This window comes from Rhineura floridana, chromosome 5 (genome assembly GCF_030035675.1).
Source record: "Rhineura floridana isolate rRhiFlo1 chromosome 5, rRhiFlo1.hap2, whole genome shotgun sequence".
Classification (NCBI taxonomy): Eukaryota; Metazoa; Chordata; class Lepidosauria; order Squamata; family Rhineuridae; genus Rhineura; species Rhineura floridana.
Window position 1 is genome coordinate 27,453,325 of NC_084484.1, and position 18,879 is coordinate 27,472,203.

The window sequence follows — 18,879 nt, forward strand, 5'->3', positions numbered from 1 at the left end:
CATTCTTTTCGCTTTTTCCAAGCTCTGCCTCTAAAACCTCACCCTATCAACCAATTGGTCAGCAAAAAAATTACGTATGCTCCTCTCCCCCTTTGCAACAAAGCACAATATGGCTGTAAAGGAGTTCTCACCTGGAAGGAAAGGCTGCTGGTCTGTTTCACGCCTGCCTTGTTTGTATTTGCGATATTATGCTTAAATGAATGTATGCTTTTCTGCCTTTATTGATATTTATGGAGATATACACGCTGGCAATTGCACTTATTTCTCCAAAAAAGCAAGAAATGTGTCACCCCCCCTTCTCCCTTTCCTTCCCATGAGAATGAAATTGACAAAGCTTTCTGGAGCAGGCTTGAAACCGACCAGAAGCCCTTTTCTTGTTTGTATTTGGGATATTACACTTAAACCAATGTATGCTTTTCTGATTTGAAGCAAAAACTCCAGCAAGTACAATGAAATTGACAAAGCTTTTGGAGGCAGGCTGAAACCGACCCCCCCTTTCTCGCTTGCAGTGCATTGCAGATCTCACCCAGAGCGGCTGCCCAGTTTGCAGGCTGGCAAAAAATAAAATGCATCTGAGCAGTAGTTGCAGACCCCCCCCCCAACACCCCACCATTGTGATGATTGGTTCAATTTTCCCGGGCTTATTCTCACACATGCGCAAAAGTGCAGATACGTGATTGGCTGGAATGAGGAGAAGGGGCAAGGGGAAATGCCCAAGAACCGCCCATCAGCTGTAAAGTCCGCAGTATTGCATCCTAACTCCTGAAGTCACAGCGGATGATTCCCGATTTTAAACAGCAAATCTCATTTTTGCCGGTATTGCAAGGAGCGGATTTAACCCGCAAAAATGTGTAACAGCGCGAGATGTCATTTGGACGACCGAAAAATAATGAACACACATAGCGGGCGTGTCACACATTTTGCAGTCGTCTGGATGAGTCCTTAGTCTCAATGCTGCCATATAGTAGAACTCAACAGGGAGGAGAATGGGGACAAAATAAGAATTAGTTGTCTCATTGGTTCTGGCTCCACCTACTGGTGGCCTCCCTGCCTTCTACCCTGCCAGTCCCAATGGGCACCAGCCGCCACTGCAAAGAAACATTGAATCTAGCATCATTTTTCCAACAGTGGTTGGCCAGATGTTTCTGGGAAACCCACAAGCAGGGCAGGAAAGCAATAGCCCTTCCCTCCTATTTGTCCCCTCCAGACCCGGTATTCAGCAGCATAATGTCTTTGGGCCTGGAGGTCCCATTTAGCTACTGCAGGGATAGGGAACCTGTGGTCCTCCAGATAATGTTGGACTTCAAACTCTCATCATTCCTGACCATTGGCTCTGCTGGCTGGGGCTGATGGGAACTGGAATACAAAAACATCTGGAGGGCTATAGGTTTCTCATCCCTGGACTAGAATATCAACATTTTCCCATTCACACATAGGGTTGTGTTGGCCTGTTCGCTGACTCATGATTAAGTAGTCAAATAAATTCTTCAAGTCATTATTTTGGTAATAAAAGGCCATTGTTAATTTCCCAACCTTTTCCTTACTGAATTACTAAACGTATATCATATGGTAAACAGTGCAATTTTAGCTGGCAAATCTTGCCTCTTAAACAGTGTATCTTGCACAACCTACATTTCTCATCTGTATAGCAAAAGCTGGCAAAAAAAGAGAAAAAAGTACCAGATAGGTGTCATTCAAAGGAAACAGAACATAGCCTGTACATATGTGACACAAAGACTCTACATATCCCCATTCTTACATCTGGAAGGAGGAAAGCAAACAGCACTTGTCAAGGACAAAGAGGAAAGAAAACATAGGCTGGCCAAGAGATGCAAGACTCAAGAGTAATGCTTAGTAAATTGGCCAGCAGCCCAGACCTTAGGGACTCCTTCAAATAGGTTGATGTTGAGGATGAGATTGATTAAAGGGCAAATAAGGACACAGCAAAAATCCACCAAGCACTGCACCATTCATTCACTTCTATTTTCTTGAGATCAAATAATGTAATAGACCATAATGAAACATAACCCAGAAAGCCGGATGGTTGTTATTCACTTCAGTTCTCTTGAGCCTCAATGAAATCAGTGCTGGGCAAACAGCAACCATATTTGGTGATTTCCCCCCCTATATCTAGAAGGGTTAGGCTGTATATTTATAAATGGCTGTTTCCCCAGACAAGGCCTCATTTCAGGAATTTTTGAAATGCTTCCAAAAGTCCCCCCTGAGGTAGCAGGAGGCAGACTTCTACTTTCTTTAACATATGGGCATATTCCACTTTAAGATTAGTGATGCCACTGAAACACAAATCAAAACTAGTACGTCTGCCGTTCTTGAATGCTCTGGGTAATATCCATCCGTCATACTTAGGGCTCATCCAGACGACTGCAAAATGTGTGACACGCCCGCTATGTGTGTTCATTATTTTTCAGTCGTCCAAATGACGTCTCGCGCTGTTACGCATTTTTGCGGGTTAAATCCGCTCCTTGCAATACCGGCAAAAATGAGATTTGCTGTTTAAAATCGGGAATCATCCGCTGTGCCTTCAGGAGTTAGGATGCAATACCGCGGACTTTACAGCTGATGGGCGGTTCTTGGGCGTTTCCCCTTGCCCCTTCTCCTTATTCCAGCCAATCATGTATCTGCACTTTTGCGTATGTGCGAGAATAAGTCCGGGAAAATTGAACCAATCATCGCATGGTGGGGTGTTGGGAGGGGTCTGCAACTACTGCACAGATGCATTTTATTTTTTGCCAGCCTCCTAACTGGGCGGCCGCTCTGGGTGAGATCTACAATACACAGCAAGCGAGAAAGGGGGAATGGTCGGTTTCAGCCATCCTCCGGAAAGCTTTGTCAATTTCATTGTACTTGCTGGAGTTTTTGCTTCAAATCAGAAAAGCATACATTGGTTTAAGTGTAATATGGCAAATACAAACAAGAGAAGGGCTTCTGGTCGGTTTCAAGCCTGCTCCAGAAAGCTTTGTCAATTTCATTCTCCGTGGAAAGGAAGGGGAGAAGGGTGCGTGTGACACATTTCTTACTTTTTTGGAGAAATAAATGCAATTGCCAGCGTGTGTATCTCCTTAAATATCGATAAAGGCAGAAAAGCATACATTCATTTAAGCATAATATCGCAAATACAAACAAAGCAGGCGTGAAACCGACCAGCAGCCTTTCCTTCCAGGTGAGAACTCCTTTACAGCCATATTGTGCTTTGTTGCAAAGGGGGAGAGGAGCATACGTAATTTTTTTGCTGACCAATTGGTTGATAGGGTGAGGTTTTAGAGGTGGAGCTTGAAAAAAGCAAAAGGAATGTAGGGGTCTTACCGCTGCATGTGCGGGTGCAAAACAGCGTTTCTTTTTAATTGGGAAAGAGCGAACTAAAAGGCAAAGTGAGGACTATCAGATGACAAATCGAATATGAAAACTGTGGATTATCCCGCTCTGTTTGGATAAGCCCTTAGAGTAGATCCATTGAAATCAATAGGCTAAATATCACTCCCTGACTTTAGTCCAATAGATTTTAATATTTTTGTAATTTAAACCAAGATTGACTGCAAGTTAATTGATATTTTCTGAGACTGTGCAGGTTGCATGTGTTGTGGTTCTTGCATGTAGTGGAGGCATCCATCTCCCCACACACCCTGCCCCAAATAGCCTGCTGTAAACAATGAGATGTGATTATCATAGAGCACCATTTTCAGCTCATTTCTGCTTTAAAAGTCCATGGCAAGAGCTGCACTTCCTAGCCTCTCAGAGAGGTTTTTAGATTTAAGGTCGTTAAAGAAAATAAAGATTATGGTTGAAAAAGCCCTCAGACAGCCTTGAATTATTCTTAGTTTAAATTAGAGAAAACTTTAAAATCTCATAATAGAGGACTTTCAACTGAATTGAAAACACTAGATTCATAATGAGCAAATTGCAGATTATGATGGGAAGGTTTGCTCATCACTACTCAAGACAAACTCTTAAAGGGTTGATGGTTTGGTGAGTGGTTTCTCAGTATAAGAATTTCCAAAATCAGAGAATCTGAAATAATGTAGGCCTTTTACCCTGCACTTGTTTAACTGAGATGTTTGAGAACTGGCATAACATAACAGATATGAAATCTGTGACTCAAAACTCACTTCAGCCATAAAACCACAAAAGATGCAATCTTATGCACACATTGGGAATTATCATTGAACCACATGAAATATGCAGCTTGTTTTAGTGGTTAGAGTGTTTGGATTAAGGATGGGGAGACCCAGGTTCAAATTCTCATAGCCATGAAGCTCACTGGGTAATCTTGGGCCATTAATGAGCTCTTGGACTAACCTACTTCACAGAGTTGTTATGAGGATAAAATGTGTGTGTGTGTAGGTGTGTAGAAAGATCCATATATGGTGTTTTGAGCTCATTGGAGGAAAGGTGGGATATAAATAAATAGAAGATTCTGCTGCTTAAATTTGAGCTATAAGTGGCCATAGGCAAGTCAATATCCGCTTGATCTCACCCTCCCCTGCCTCCATTATCTTAAGACTAGCCTATCTTCTGAGGCTGTTGTCATTATTACTGTTACTTGAGCACTTAAAATATTGCTTAATATGTTTTTTAATAATGTTTTTAACCCTTTTTTAAAGTTGTTTTTTTAAATGTTTTTAACGCTGTTTTGTTTTAATGTACTTTAAGATGTTTTTATGATGTTTTAAAGTGTTTTTAGCACTTTGACACCCTGGGCTCCTGCTGGAAGGAAGGGCAGGATACAAAATAAATAAATAAATAAATAAATAAATAAATAAATAAATATACTCTGTGCATATTGTTATAACCTGCTGACTGACCGTTTCTTTTCTTGGTTAATAGAAAAGTGCTGGTTAACAGCCCAGAACATTTAGCAGATGGGAGCTCTTTGTTAGAAGATGGCCTCCTGATACCTGGAGATTTCTCCTGAATATCTAAAGGATTAGAGAAGAGAATCCTCTTCTGTCAGTTAAGGAGAGGGGGGAAGTGTATGCATGCATGAAAAACATCCATATGCAGGTGGGAAGAGTTGGGAGGGAAGGGAGAATGTGTGCTGGATGAAAGCAGAAATCACCTCAGAAGTGGTGACTGGTGCCCATTGGGACTGGTAGGACAGAAGGCAGGGATAAAGGTAAAAGTGTCCCCGTACTTATAGTGCAAGTCATTTCCAACTCTTAGGGTGACATCTTGCAACATTTACTAGGCAGACCGTATATATGGGGTGGGATTGCCAATTCCTTCCCCGGCCTTTCTTTACCCCCCAGTATACGCCGGGTACTCATTTTACCAACCAACGGATGGATGGAAGGCTGAGTGGACCTCGACCCCTTTTACCGGAGATTTGACTTCCTCCTTCCGTTGGAATCGAACTCCGGCCGTGAGCAGAGCTTCGGCTGCATTACCGCCACTTACCACTCTGCGCCACGGAGGATCTTGAAGGCAGGGATACCAACTGTTATATTGATCAGGATGAGACAGAGGATAAAATAGAGCTTCTTTATTTAATAATTCTTAAACAATAAAACATTGAGTTTGTTCTGTGCTAGGCCTCACCAGCACCACAACACTGACTAACTCACTCCAATAACTAAATCAGTCTAGCTCCCCTTAGGGTGTGTAATACCCTCTAGAGAAAGTTAACTCTTTCTTTGCTGTGCATCTAACCTAAAGACACATTTCACTACATTGACACTAGGTGGAGCCAAAGCCAATGACAGACAGAGAACCAATTGATAATTCTAGCTTTGTCCTCATCCTTCTTTCTGATCAGTTTTATGAGGATTACACTGAGACTGTGGAGGAGGAAGTTGACAATGAGTATCATTCCTTGGATTGGTAGTAAGTAGGAAGTTTGGGTGTGTGTGACTGAAGGAAGACTGAGGAAGTGAGCCGTTCATTCTAACCGACCAGCCTCCACTCTCATTAAACTTCCTCTTTCTCCTCCATTCACCTTTAACTCAGGTTCCTCTCAATCCCTTGTCTACTTAGCAACTGACTTGCCTCTGGGTGCTCTGTCTCTTAGCTTCCCTAAATTCTGAGACCTCTTCCAATTCCTGTCTTGCATCTCACAGCTTCTCTGTAGGACCTTTCTGAGGTTTTAATCCCAGCCAAAAAGACAGCTTTCCATGCAAACACTCTGACTGCCCTAGTTCCTGAGTTTATTCTATCATCCTAGCTCATCAGCATCAAACGCTTTGCCATAACAAACGCAATACATACAGATTGGATTGCAATAGGCTTATTCTGACAAAATATGTTAAACTTACTCTGATTTGAGATGCTGGATGTTTTTGGTTGTTACAGGCTTTTAGAAAGCAAAGCAGGGCTTATTGATATTGATTTGCTTAGTAAGTCTCAGGCTAGGGAAAATGTAAATTACAGTAAATTCTAAGCATGTTTGCTCAGAAATAGTGGAAGATGCTTCCTGGAAAATATGCCGAGGCTTGCAGCCATAATAATTAAGCATGCAGTACTACTACAGTGCAATTGTACATGTGTTCTTTCAAAAGGAAGTCCCACGGGTTTCAATGGGCATTACTCAGAAGTAAGTGTGCATAGGATTACAGACTTATTCTGCAATCCTAAACACACTTGATAAGAAGATGCAATTCTCATTGAACACACAGGACTTAACTTCCATGTAAACATGCATTGATAGGATCGTACTGTTATTATTTATTTATTTATTTTATTTATTTCATTTATAAACCGCCCATAGCGAGTAGCTCTCTGGGCGGTGAACAAAGCAAGATTAAAATACAATGTTACAATAAAATCAATAACATCAATAACAGATAACAACAAGTTAAACTAAAAACATTGAATATAAGACATTGAACATTAAAATGCCTGGGAGTATAGCCAGGTCTTAACCTGGCGCCTAAAAGAAAGTACCGTAGGCGCCAGGCGTATCTCCTCAGGTAAGCTGTTCCACAGTTCGGGGGCCACCACAGAAAAGGCCCTAGATCTAATAACAATCCTCCGGGCATCCTGATGAGTTGGTACCCGGAGGAGGGCCTTGGATACTGAATGAAGTGGACGAGTAGGTTCATAGCGGGAGAGGTGTTCCACAAGGTATTGCGGTCCCACACTGTGTAAGGCTTTATAGGTCAAAACCAGCACCTTGAATCTGGCTCGGAAACAGATAGGTAGCCAGTGCAAATGGGCCAGGACAGGTGTTATATGCGCAGACCAATGGGTCCTCGTCAACAACCTGGCTGCCACGTTTTGCACTAGCTGAAGTTTCCGAACGGTCTTCAAGGGCAGCCCTACATAGAGCGCATTATAGTAGTCCAATCTAGAAGTTACCAGAGCGTGAACAACTGAGGCGAGATCGTCACTGTCCAGATAGGGGCATAGTTGGGCTACTAAGCGAAGATGGTAAAACGCATTCCGTGCCACCGAGGCCACTTGAGCCTCAAGCGACAAGGAAGGGTCAAAAAGGACCCCCAAACTACAAACCCGTTCCTTCAAGGGGAGTGTAACCCCATCTAGAACAGGATGAACATCCACCATCTGGGCAGGTAAAGAGCTCACCAACAGTGTCTCCGAAGAAGGAAGAAAGTTCCATTCAACTCAATGCCACTGACTTCTGGATGAAAATGCTTAGGATTCTGTTGTACATCATTGATTTACATAAATTACATTCCTTTTCATTTTATTTTATTGTGTCATAAGAAGATAAGAGGAGCTCTGCTGGATCAGCTTTCTGTTCCTACAGTGACCAACCAGATGCCTATGGGAAGCCCACAAGGAGGACATGAGAGCAACAGTACTCTCTGCATTGTTTGGGAATAGCAAGCTGCATATAAACAAACAGTTCGCTGAAACTTATTTCTCTGACAACATCCAGTCATGCTTTTGGAACTTGGGGCAAATTTTTCAAATGCTGGGTGTCCAAATGTGGTTTATCAATTCCATATTTAAAAGGAACGTTTACGTGGGCCATTGTTAACAGTCCTGGGTGGCACCTTTAAGGCTAGCCAGTTTAGGCTGCAATCCTTTATACACTGTTCAGGGAGCAATCCTCATGAAATTCAGTGGGACTTTCTTCTGAGTAACATATAGTTATTGTGACACTAGAGACTGTGACAGCAGGTATCCCTTCTGAACCAAGGTAAGACACTAAGTATTTATACAACTGCAGTGTCTATTGTTTCTTTGCAAAGGAGGAGGATAGGGAGAGAGTAAGAAGACGTGGGGGCCGCACAACGTTTCTCACAGTGAAGAAGCAACTATGACACCAGCTGCCACTACACATGAGATCAGTGGGACTTACTTTTGAGTAAAAGTGTGTAGAATTAAAGCCTAAAATTATTAGCAAGGAGGCAATCTCAGTACTGCAATCCTACACAGTCTTACTATAGACTATGAATGCAATGGTACACACGTCTGCTCAGAAATAAGTCCTACTGAGTTCAGTGGCAAATTTAGAAGTGTAGGGTCCCTTCATGATAGTCACAGCCACACCACTCCTTCCTCCCCATTTTTTTTCTCTTCCTGCTGGGTTGAGAATGAGATCCTTGCTAATGCCCACAACAACAGATGCTCCTAGGAGACAATAAGCATGAAAGGAGAGAGAGTGTTAGCTACTTAAGAGAGTCTTCTCAGTGGCTCACTCACCTCCTTTCACTCTGATTGGTTCCAATCAGCAGGAAAGGACAAGGAAGCATGGTAGAAGACTCTTCTTAGTGGTTAACACACTCCCCTTTCATGCTGCTTGGCTCATAGGATGCTGGAGGCATAGGGACCCTGCTCCCCAAAATGTAAGGGGTCTAAGACCCCCTGAGACCCTGGACAACTACACCCCTGGAGCTTTCTCACAGGAAACAGGGTATTGCCATATCAGTCACACTGAACCCATTGGAACTTCTCTGACTGTGTAAACATACTTAGGGTCCAGCTGCATTCTTAGTGATTGGGAGTGGGAGGTAAATTCATTGAACTCACTGAAACATACTTCAGAGTAAACATGTTTAGGATCAGGTTGAATAAATGTGTAACATAATCACTCATGGTGGGTTTATTTGTTTTTTTTAAAAAAAATCTGTACTGTGTGCAAGAGTAAAGGATTGTGCTATTGAGAGACAGAATGAAACAATACAATTTGTAGCAGCATTATTCCAGCTGAAAGGGAGGTAAATGAAAATGCTTCAAAATGTTTATTTTCCTCTGTAGCTCTAATTTTTAATGAGTAATGCCTCCTCTTTGTAATTTGATAGTTCTGGCAGACAGCACTATGGCAACCAGGCCGGGGGGGGGGGGAAAGGGGTGGAGGAGAGAAGCTGCTTAGCAACACAGAAGCTTTAGTCAGGCAAATTCTGGTTTAAAGCACAGCAGTACCCTTCCTTCCCCACCTTCTCTTTTAATATGTCATTTTCTAACAGCTGGAAATGATGATGCAATAACTTTTTTTTTCTTTAAAGAAAGAGCACAGATCTTTCTGAACAAGATGGAAAAAAGAAAATAGACAAGAAATCAAGGCTTTTTGGGTGGGTTTTTCACATATATACACCTTCAAGATCAACAGCAGTAACTAAATAAACAAATAGATGACAAAACCCACATGTTGCTGTGCAACATTTCTATTTAGGATACCATATATTCATTTTTGTCTAGTGTCTAAGAAAAGGTTGGAAAAGCTGCAGCCTTCCAGCTGTTGATGGACATTAACTCACATCAGCCCCAGCCAAGCATGTTCAAAGGTCAGAGATGATGGGAGTTGTAGTCCAGCAACATCTGGAAGGCACACAGGTTGCTTCTTCCTGGTCTGAGGTTGGGGCTGCAATGATGACAGTCCTGTGACCCTGTGCCTTGCATGCAGAAGATTATGAAATTTACACAGTTTATACATTCCCCAAATGAACTTTGCCAAAAGCTTTTGATAGCATCAATCACCTAGGTGCTTCTGTTTAATCTGCCCTCTCCTCTCCAATAGATAGCTTTCAAAATTGTCCCCCATAAGCATCTGTTTGGCACATGCGGACACATTGTGGATGCTAAGTAAGGTTATGTCACCCTACCTTTGTGCACGTATTCATGTGTGAATCCAATCTGGAATGTGATCTCTTATGGTAGCCTGTGCAAATCACCCGTGGTGGGTCGTGGTCTGATTTAGTTTTAAATGGAAGAGAATGCGAGGAAGACAGGGAATACATCCTTTTTCTTCTGCCCAGTCTCTTTGTGGCTTTTGATACTAATGACCATGGTATCCTCCTGGATCATCTCCTGGAATTGGGGGTACTTAGTTACAGTGATTCCACTCCTACTTAAGGAAATATTTCCAGAGAGTAGTATTGGGTGATCGCCTTTCAGCCCCTTAGCAATCATGCTGTGAAGTGCCACAGAGCACAATATTGTCTCCAATGCTTCATATCTATGTGAAGCTGCTGGGAATGGTCAGTAGGGGACTTGGGACTCAATGTCATAAGTATGTTGAATACATACAGCTCTATTTCTCTGTAACATCTGAGCCAGGTGGTCTATGCAAGTCCTTGGTTAGGGAGACAGACACTTTCTGTTTCCTATTCCAGATGCCTACTGAAGACATTTTTGTTTAATCAGATTTCTGTCAACTGGACTGTTATTAGTTTTGCCTGTGGCAAACTCTGTTATATTAAGTACAGTGTTTTTATGGTGGTTTTAATGTACTTGTTATGTATTTGTATATTTTTTTCAGCACTTGCATATATTTGTGAACAAGCAGTCTATAAATGTTCACATAAATAAATATTTCCTGCTAGGTTTCCTGCTATTGGGCTGGAAAAGTAGTTCCCTCATCACAAAAACAAACTGGTTAGACATCACAGAAATGACATGAATGATCCAGGAATATTAGAAACTGAGGGAAACAATGACTCTTACAGTCCAAACCTCTGTCTTTAGGGCACAACATATTTCAGAGGTAGTTCCATATTCCATAAACTTTACATCCCAGGCTATGGTCTGAAGGCACATAAGGACAGCTCAGGGTCGGGTCTGGTCAGTGCCTGGATGGGAGACTGCCTGGGAACCATATGTAAGCCGCCTTGGGTTTCATGAAAAAAGAAAGGTGGGGTATAAATGTAATAAATATATAATACATTTGCTGAATTCTATATCTGTCTGCCTCCTGAAACAAGGCAATCATCCTCACCTTATCATATGACGACTTGACTTAGAAGGTCTTATTTTCATTTATTTCTTCCTTCATTCCAGTATTTATTTGCTGTTTTTCAGTGCAAAGGCCTTACCAAGATGGCTCACATACACAAATAAAACATAAAAATATATTAAGCATGCTAATTACAATTAAAACAATTTAAAACCCAAGTCATTGTATGTATTTAACTAAAAGTAGATTGAAATAAGGAAGTCTTTAAAAGCCCAGCAGGGCCTCTGAGACAATTCTTAAGGCTTGCAAAGGTTCATACAGGTTTTGATGGTTCTTCAAATAATCTGGTTTGAAACTATTTAAAGCCATAAAGCACCTTAAATTGGGCCTGGTAATCAACAAGCAGTCAATGCAACTGGTACGATATAGGTGTTGTTTAATTCAAATGCACCAGCAATCCAGATGGCTGCATTTCTGATGTTTCCAAAACCATCTTTCAAGGCAGCCCCACTTAGAGCATGTTGCAACAGTTTAGTTTGGATGTGGCCAGTGTATACATAACAGGCAATGCACACTTTCCCTTGACAGGGTCACAACTAGCAAACAAGTCTAAGCTGGTAAAAGGTGCTCCTAGCCACTGATGTGACATCTTCATAGATAGATGCTGAGTCCAGGAGGTCTTCCAAGAGGCAGACTTAGTATTTCAGGGGGAATGCAACCCTATTCAGAATTGACTGCAAACTTCCATCCTCTTTTCCAACACAGAGAACATCTGTTTTATTTGGATTAAGGTTTTAGCAAGCCAGGAATCACTAGCAGCCAGTGAGAAACTGGTGGTGAGAGAATACACTGCTGAATGCACTAATGCAGCTGGGAAGGCTGAGGCTTTCTGCCACACATCTGGAGAACAGTCCAGGAATGCTCTCCTTTTGAAAGATTGAAAACATCTGGTTCCTGAGCATATACCTGGAAGACAACAGGGAGGTGACAATATCATAAAACACGTGGCAATCACAAAACCCTGCATATCCTTTTTTAACTTAACTGTTAAATAATATTACCCACAGTCTGAGGTTGGGAGGGTAACATCCACCTCCTTCCTTTGATCACTGGCCACATGTGTATAATATCCTAAACACCACCACTGTCCTCTTCATGCATAGTGGGCTCTTACCTATGAAATCTCATACCACAATAATAATTTCAAAATGACACAGGAGTCCTGTTCAAGTGTTCCTTCCGGGTAGGGAATGAGGATATGCCTGTTGGTCTCACTCCTGATGGCCAAGCATTCATCAGAACCTGTGCACAGAACCTATATGTACACCTCAACTTGCATTGGCTCCCACAGTCACAATCCACAACCTTTGTTGTTATCTAGAATGAACGCCTGAACAGGGTTAAGATTCCTTCTGTTGTTAATGTAAATAATACAAGAAGAGGATATATTGATCTTTCTGCTGACAAGCCAGACCCATAGGACCATATATGATCTAGCCAGCTTCCTAGTTGAAGTTCTGTCTATTAAAAAGGAATCCAGGGGTGTAGTCATCCAGGGTCTCGGAGGGTCTTAGACCCCTTACCTTTTTGAAAGCAAGGTCCCTATGTCTCCAACATCCTATGAGACAATCAGCATGAAAGGAGAGTGTGTTGGACTTCCGGGAAGGGTGACTTCGCTTGTGCCTGCTTTTGAGACGGGCTCCCGCCTCAAAAGAAGCTTATTCAGATATAAATCAGTCAGAACATATTTTTTTTGACTGATGAAATTTCTCCCGGGCCGGGAGAAACGTAGAGATCAACCTCAAAAGCCTGTTTTTGTTGGGAGGACTGGATTTCATTAATTTATGAGAAAAGGTCCAGCCAGCAATGCTGGACGGACTTCCGAACAAGCTCTATCTGATTAATGCGATACGTTTATCTTTTCTTCAAAGAGAAAACGGACTAACAGGCAAGCACCCTTCTTTCTATTATTTTTTTTACTTGGTTTAAATTGTTGCAGCAAAAAGAGATTTGTCAAATGAATCAGCTTTAAAGAACTTCTGGGTGAGCTACAACTCTTCTCTGTTATTCACGAAATTAACAGCTTATCTCTGTTTCTATTGCAAAAAGCTGTCCTGGAAGTGCACTCTAAAGATATAAACAGAAGAGGGATTTCTATTCCGAGGAACATTATATTGTCTGGGACTATTCTCTTTTTGGTCTATTTTATTTTGACGAATCTGCTTCTTCACGACGCCACTAACTGTTTTGATGCTGGGAACTAAATTTGTTTTGTATTCTTGAACATAGAGAGATAAGGCAGGCTGCTCTGTTTATACTGTGATGTCATCAAGCCTGGAATATTAACCCAATTGTTGCTGAAATAAGAAGTGGTTCTTCTTTATTTTTGTTTTGTTTTGTTTTCGTGGTTTTAAAAATGGCAATCAAGAAAGTGGCTGAGAATCTGGAAGTAATTATGTTTCAGAAAATAATGGATGAGATTGAGATAACGAAACAAACCCTGCGACAGGGCAGTAAGGAGCTGAAAATTGAACTGAGCAAAATGACGCAGGAGCTTAAAGAAATAGGGGATCCTGTGAGAGAGGAGAATGAGATCAGAGATGAGAAAAGAAAAAATAAAGGGAAGATACAAGCCCTGGAGATTGGAACAAATGTGGAATTGGAAAAAGATCTGGAGTTTATGGATATTAGAAATAAAATCTACTGTTTGGAATTTAACGTTATCTCTGAAGAAATTAATGAAGATATTAGAGATAAAGTTATCAATGGCTTGGATAATCTTGTGGACTGGAATGACGTGATGGAGCTTGATATAGAGAAAATCTATGGAATTAACTGCAGCCATGTGACAATGGAAAAACTCTCAAGAGATGAGCCAGTGCATTTTGTAAAAAAGAAGAACAGAGATATGACTTTACAACAATATTTCAGCAACTTATTCAGAATTGATGACATGAAAATATTTGGGATAGAGGAAATTCCCATCAGACTCTTATTATATGACTATGGCTATGACAGCAAGATTATTATGGAATACTGATAATGGAAGATTGGACACTGAAATTACTGGACTTAACAGGACTATTGAAGATGGAAGATGGAATTAATAGGGATAATGGAATAATGGCTATTGAAATTATTGGACCTAACAGATTTTGATGAGATGGATTAATCGATATGTTTATTTGGACTATGGTTATGACAATAAGATTATTATTATTATTAACGAGATGGATTAATCGACATGTTTATTTGGAGAAAAATTGATAGATATATTTCTTAAAGAATTGAAACCTCTCTTTGACTTTTTGTGGAAAGAATAAAGTAATGTTTATGAGATTTGATGATTAATTAAGATAACTACTGGAGGAAAGTGATTTTATAATATAATTTAAGAGACAGGATTGTTATATATTGTAGACCTATAACTGATTTGATCTGCGACAAATGGGAAGTCAACATTTTATTTTTTTGTTTAATCATTTTTGTTTTGTTTTGTTTTTTGTCTTTGAATGTTTTATGATTTTGTTTTGTATGTTTTATGAAAATTTGAATAAAAATTATTGTAAAAAAAAAAGAAAGGAGAGTGTGTTAGCCACTGAGAAGAGTCATCTATCATGCTTTTTTGTCCTTTCCTGCTGATTGGAGACAATCAGAGTAGAGAGTCAGCTACTGAGAAGTCTCTTCTTAGCAGCTAACACTTTCCCCTTTTGTGCTTATTGGATCCTAGGTATATATGTGTTGTTGTGGGAGAAGGAATTAACAAGGATCTCATTCTCAACCCAGCAGCAAAGAAAGGGGGTGTTGCTATGACTAACATGAAGGGACCCTGCACTTCTGAATTTGCCACTACGCCCAGCCGAATCCCTTATGTGATCTATTTTTTGTACAATTGATGGTCTTTGGATAAGTAATAAAGGCTATTACTGTTGATGCAAATAATATGTGCTAGAAAGGTGGTGATGAGCAAAATGTTTTGACTTCTTTTGGCCTGAAAATGAGTGAATCTTTAGTCATCTGGGAGGTTAGTGATGATATTTTTCTTTTCCAGATTATGTGATAACTCAGTAAAAATTATTTGTGTACACTGATGCCGAATACAGAAGATATAACATTTTGGTGTTTCCAAAGCAAAAAAAAAAAAAGGAAAAAGAAGCTAGCAGTCAAATATGGGGGAATGATGCCACCTGCTGATTTTTTAATTTGATGGCAGGCATAATGAGAGCAAGCAATCCTGTTCCTCTACAACCAAGAATCAATATGAAATGGTGCAATGCACTTTATATCTCACTTCGTACTTAGACTAGGCTATCATCACTCCACTTGAGCTGACAGGGCATGGGGAGAACTGAAAACACTTTGGGAAGTGGCAACCCTTTTGCTCCATCCAATGCTCATAAGATGTGGCTGACGTTAAAGCCCAAACCAAAGGAGCTTAAATTTTTTTTTGGAAATGATTAACTCTTGTCTGGTAGCCCATCTTTAGAATAGGCAACAAGGTGCGACAGTGTGTGAGGGCTGTTGTTGGGCTTGCTGGAGGCATCTGACTGGACACTGTGGGGAGCAGGATGCTGGATATGATTGACCTTTGTCTGATCTATCCGGGCTCTTATGCTCCGAGGTGTTAATTTTTACCCCACATATTTAGAGCTGTAAGCCTAAACAAGCTTTAGCTGAAAGTAGTTCAAACAAAGTTGTAACCTTTGTAATTCAAGTCCAGTACCCCAGAAGGGTGACCTTCTATTTCTGCCCATATCAAGTTGTTTCAGGCTAGCAAGCCTATAAAAGGAACCTCATCTATCTCTACTGTATTGCTTACTGTGAGGGGAAGGGGGATGCTCATTTCAGTTGATGACATGATTGACCAATCATTTTGAAGGAGGGTTGCTAACCAGGTTTTAAAAAACGAAATCAGTCCAAAGGACCTAAAAACACATCACACTTACAGCATTGTCAGGTTCTTTCTGTAATTCAACCAGGGCCAAAAGTTAAAATCCTCTCTGACAAATAAATGCCATCTGTGGATTCTGGCATGTGGCAAAGAAAACAGCTTTCTGTGTACTTGGATCTGAAGTAGAATTCAAAATAAAGTTAAATTCAAAAACAGCTTAAGGTGGATATAGGGTATTGAACGCTCTCAACTGCCATGAATTAGGGCAGGGGTAGCCAATGTGGTGCCCTCCATATGTTGTTGGATTACAAGTCCAGTCACCCTGACCATTAGCCATGCTGTCTGAAGCTGATGTAGTCCAAGAATATCTGGAAGGCACAGCTCTGGTGACCCTTGAATTAGGGATTTAAATTTTCTATAGTTATACGATACTGTACTGGATTAAGATGGACAAACAGATAAACAGACAAAAACCAAACATGGTATGAGGTGCCAAATGACAGCATCTTCAAAACTTCCTAGATTTCAGTAAAATATGGGACTTCATTTTGATTCATGGCTAAACCTTACACTACAACTGGGATCTCTTTAAAATAATATATATTAAGCACTTTTAATGTAAATTGTTGCCAGCTTCTAAAGACGTCCTTGTTAAATGACTATACCCAGTGCGCACATGGGCAAATATTTTTGGAAAGTTTGTTTATAGAACTCTCGCTACTAAAATATCCAAAGTATGATTTTAATTAATTTTTATTTTAAAATAGTAAGCACAGATATATAAGTTCCAATCCAGTGAGGGACATCTGCATATGTAAATGGGTGCTTCCCATGACATCAACACACCTCCTCAGGAGCTGTGTGTGGTGTGTGTGGGGTAAATGCACCATATGTGCATTCTCCATGGTCATAGGCATGTGACTGGCCACTATGAGAACTGGATGCTGGACTAGATGGGCCTTTGTTCTGATCCAACAGGGCTTTTCTTATGTGATTATGGGTGTCCTGGCCATGTGGGAATGGCAACCATGGCACTCACATAAGAATGCAATATAAGAATTGGCCCTTATATGCTTCCAGGAAACGTTGTTGAAATCTTTTTCATTATAAATGCTAAATGGGAATAATAGTACTGAATAGGTTGCATTGCACCAACTGTTGTTAGGTGTATTCATTTTTTTTTACCAAATCTTTTTTATTGAAGTTTTCATTTTGCAAAAATAGTACAAAGTAAAACATTACATTAAGAAAAGAAACATGGGAGTAACAATCTATGTGTGATAAAATAACATGTCACAATAAATGCACATAATACCTTCTCAAGTGGGAGAGAGTATGCTTGCACACAAAGAGTACACAAATTTATACATTAAAAACCCCTCAATAACATGGAAGATGATCTGACCAAAAAGATAAGTGACTGTCTAGAGCAGCCTTTCCCAACCAGTGTGCCTCCAGATGTTGTTGGACCACAATTCCCATCTTTCCTGACCATTGGCAATGCTGGCTGAGGCTGATGGGAGTTGTGGTCCAACAACATCTGGAGGCACACTGGTTGGGAAAGGCTGGTCTAGAGAGTGGGTGATACACCCTGGAGAGGTAAGGTAAATCAAAAAAGGCCACCACACAGATTTGAACTTATCAGAATTATCATCATATTTAACGTACTACATCGAATCAGCCTTTTTTGTAACACAATGGTCCAAACTTTGCTACACCAACCTTCTAATGTGAACACAGAACTGTGATCTCAGTGGTTGTTGTTGTTGTTGTTATGTGCCTTCAAGTCAACTACGACTTATGGTGACCCTATGAATCAGCGACCTCCAAGAGCATCTGTCGTGGACCACTCTGTTCAGTTCTTGTAAGTTCAGGTCTGTGGCTTCCTTTATGGAATCAATCCATCTCTTGTTTGGCCTTTCTCCTTTTCTACTCCCTTCTGTTTTCCCCAGCATTATTGTCTTTTCTAATGAATCATGTCTTTTCATTGTGTCCAAAGTATAACTTCAGTTTCATCATTTTAGCTTCTAGTGATAGTTCTGGTTTAATTTGTTCTAACATCTAATTATTTGTCTTTTTTGCAGTCCATGGTATGCGCAAAGCTTTCCTCCAGCACCACATTTCAAAGGAGCTGATTTTTCTCTTATCTACTTTTTTCACTGTCCAACTTTCACATCCATACATAGAGATCAGGAATACCATGGTCTGAATGATCCTGACTTCAGTGTTTAGTCGTACATCTTTGCATTTGAGGACCTTTTCTAGTTCTCTCACAGCTGCCCTCCGCAGGCCTAGCCTTCTGATTTCTTGAGTGTTATATCCATTTTGGTTAATGACTGTGCCAAGGTATTGATAATCCTTGATAAGTTCAATGTCCTTATTGTCAACTTTAAAGTTACATAAATCTTCTGTTGTCATTACTTTAGTCTTTTTGATGTTCAGCTGTAGTCCTGCTTTTGTGCTTTCCTCTAACTTTCATCAGCATTCATTTCAAATCATTACTAGTTTCTGCTAGTAGTATGGTATTGTCTGCATATCTGAAATTATTGATATTTCTCCCTCCAATTTTCACACCTCCTTCATCTTGGTCCAATCCCGCTTTCCGTATGATATGTTCTGCGTATAGATTATATAAATAGGGTGATAAAATACACCCCTGTCTCACTCCCTTTCCGATTGGGAACCAATTGGTTTCTCCATATTCTTCCCTTACAGTAGCCTCTTGTCCAGAATATAGGTTGTGCATCAGGACAATCAGATGCTGTGGCACCCCCATTTCTTTTAAAGCATTCCATAATTTTTCATGATCTACACCAGCCTTTCCCAACCAGTGTGCCTCCAGATGTTGTTGGACCACAACTCCCATCAGCCTCAGCCAGCATTGCCAATGGTCAGG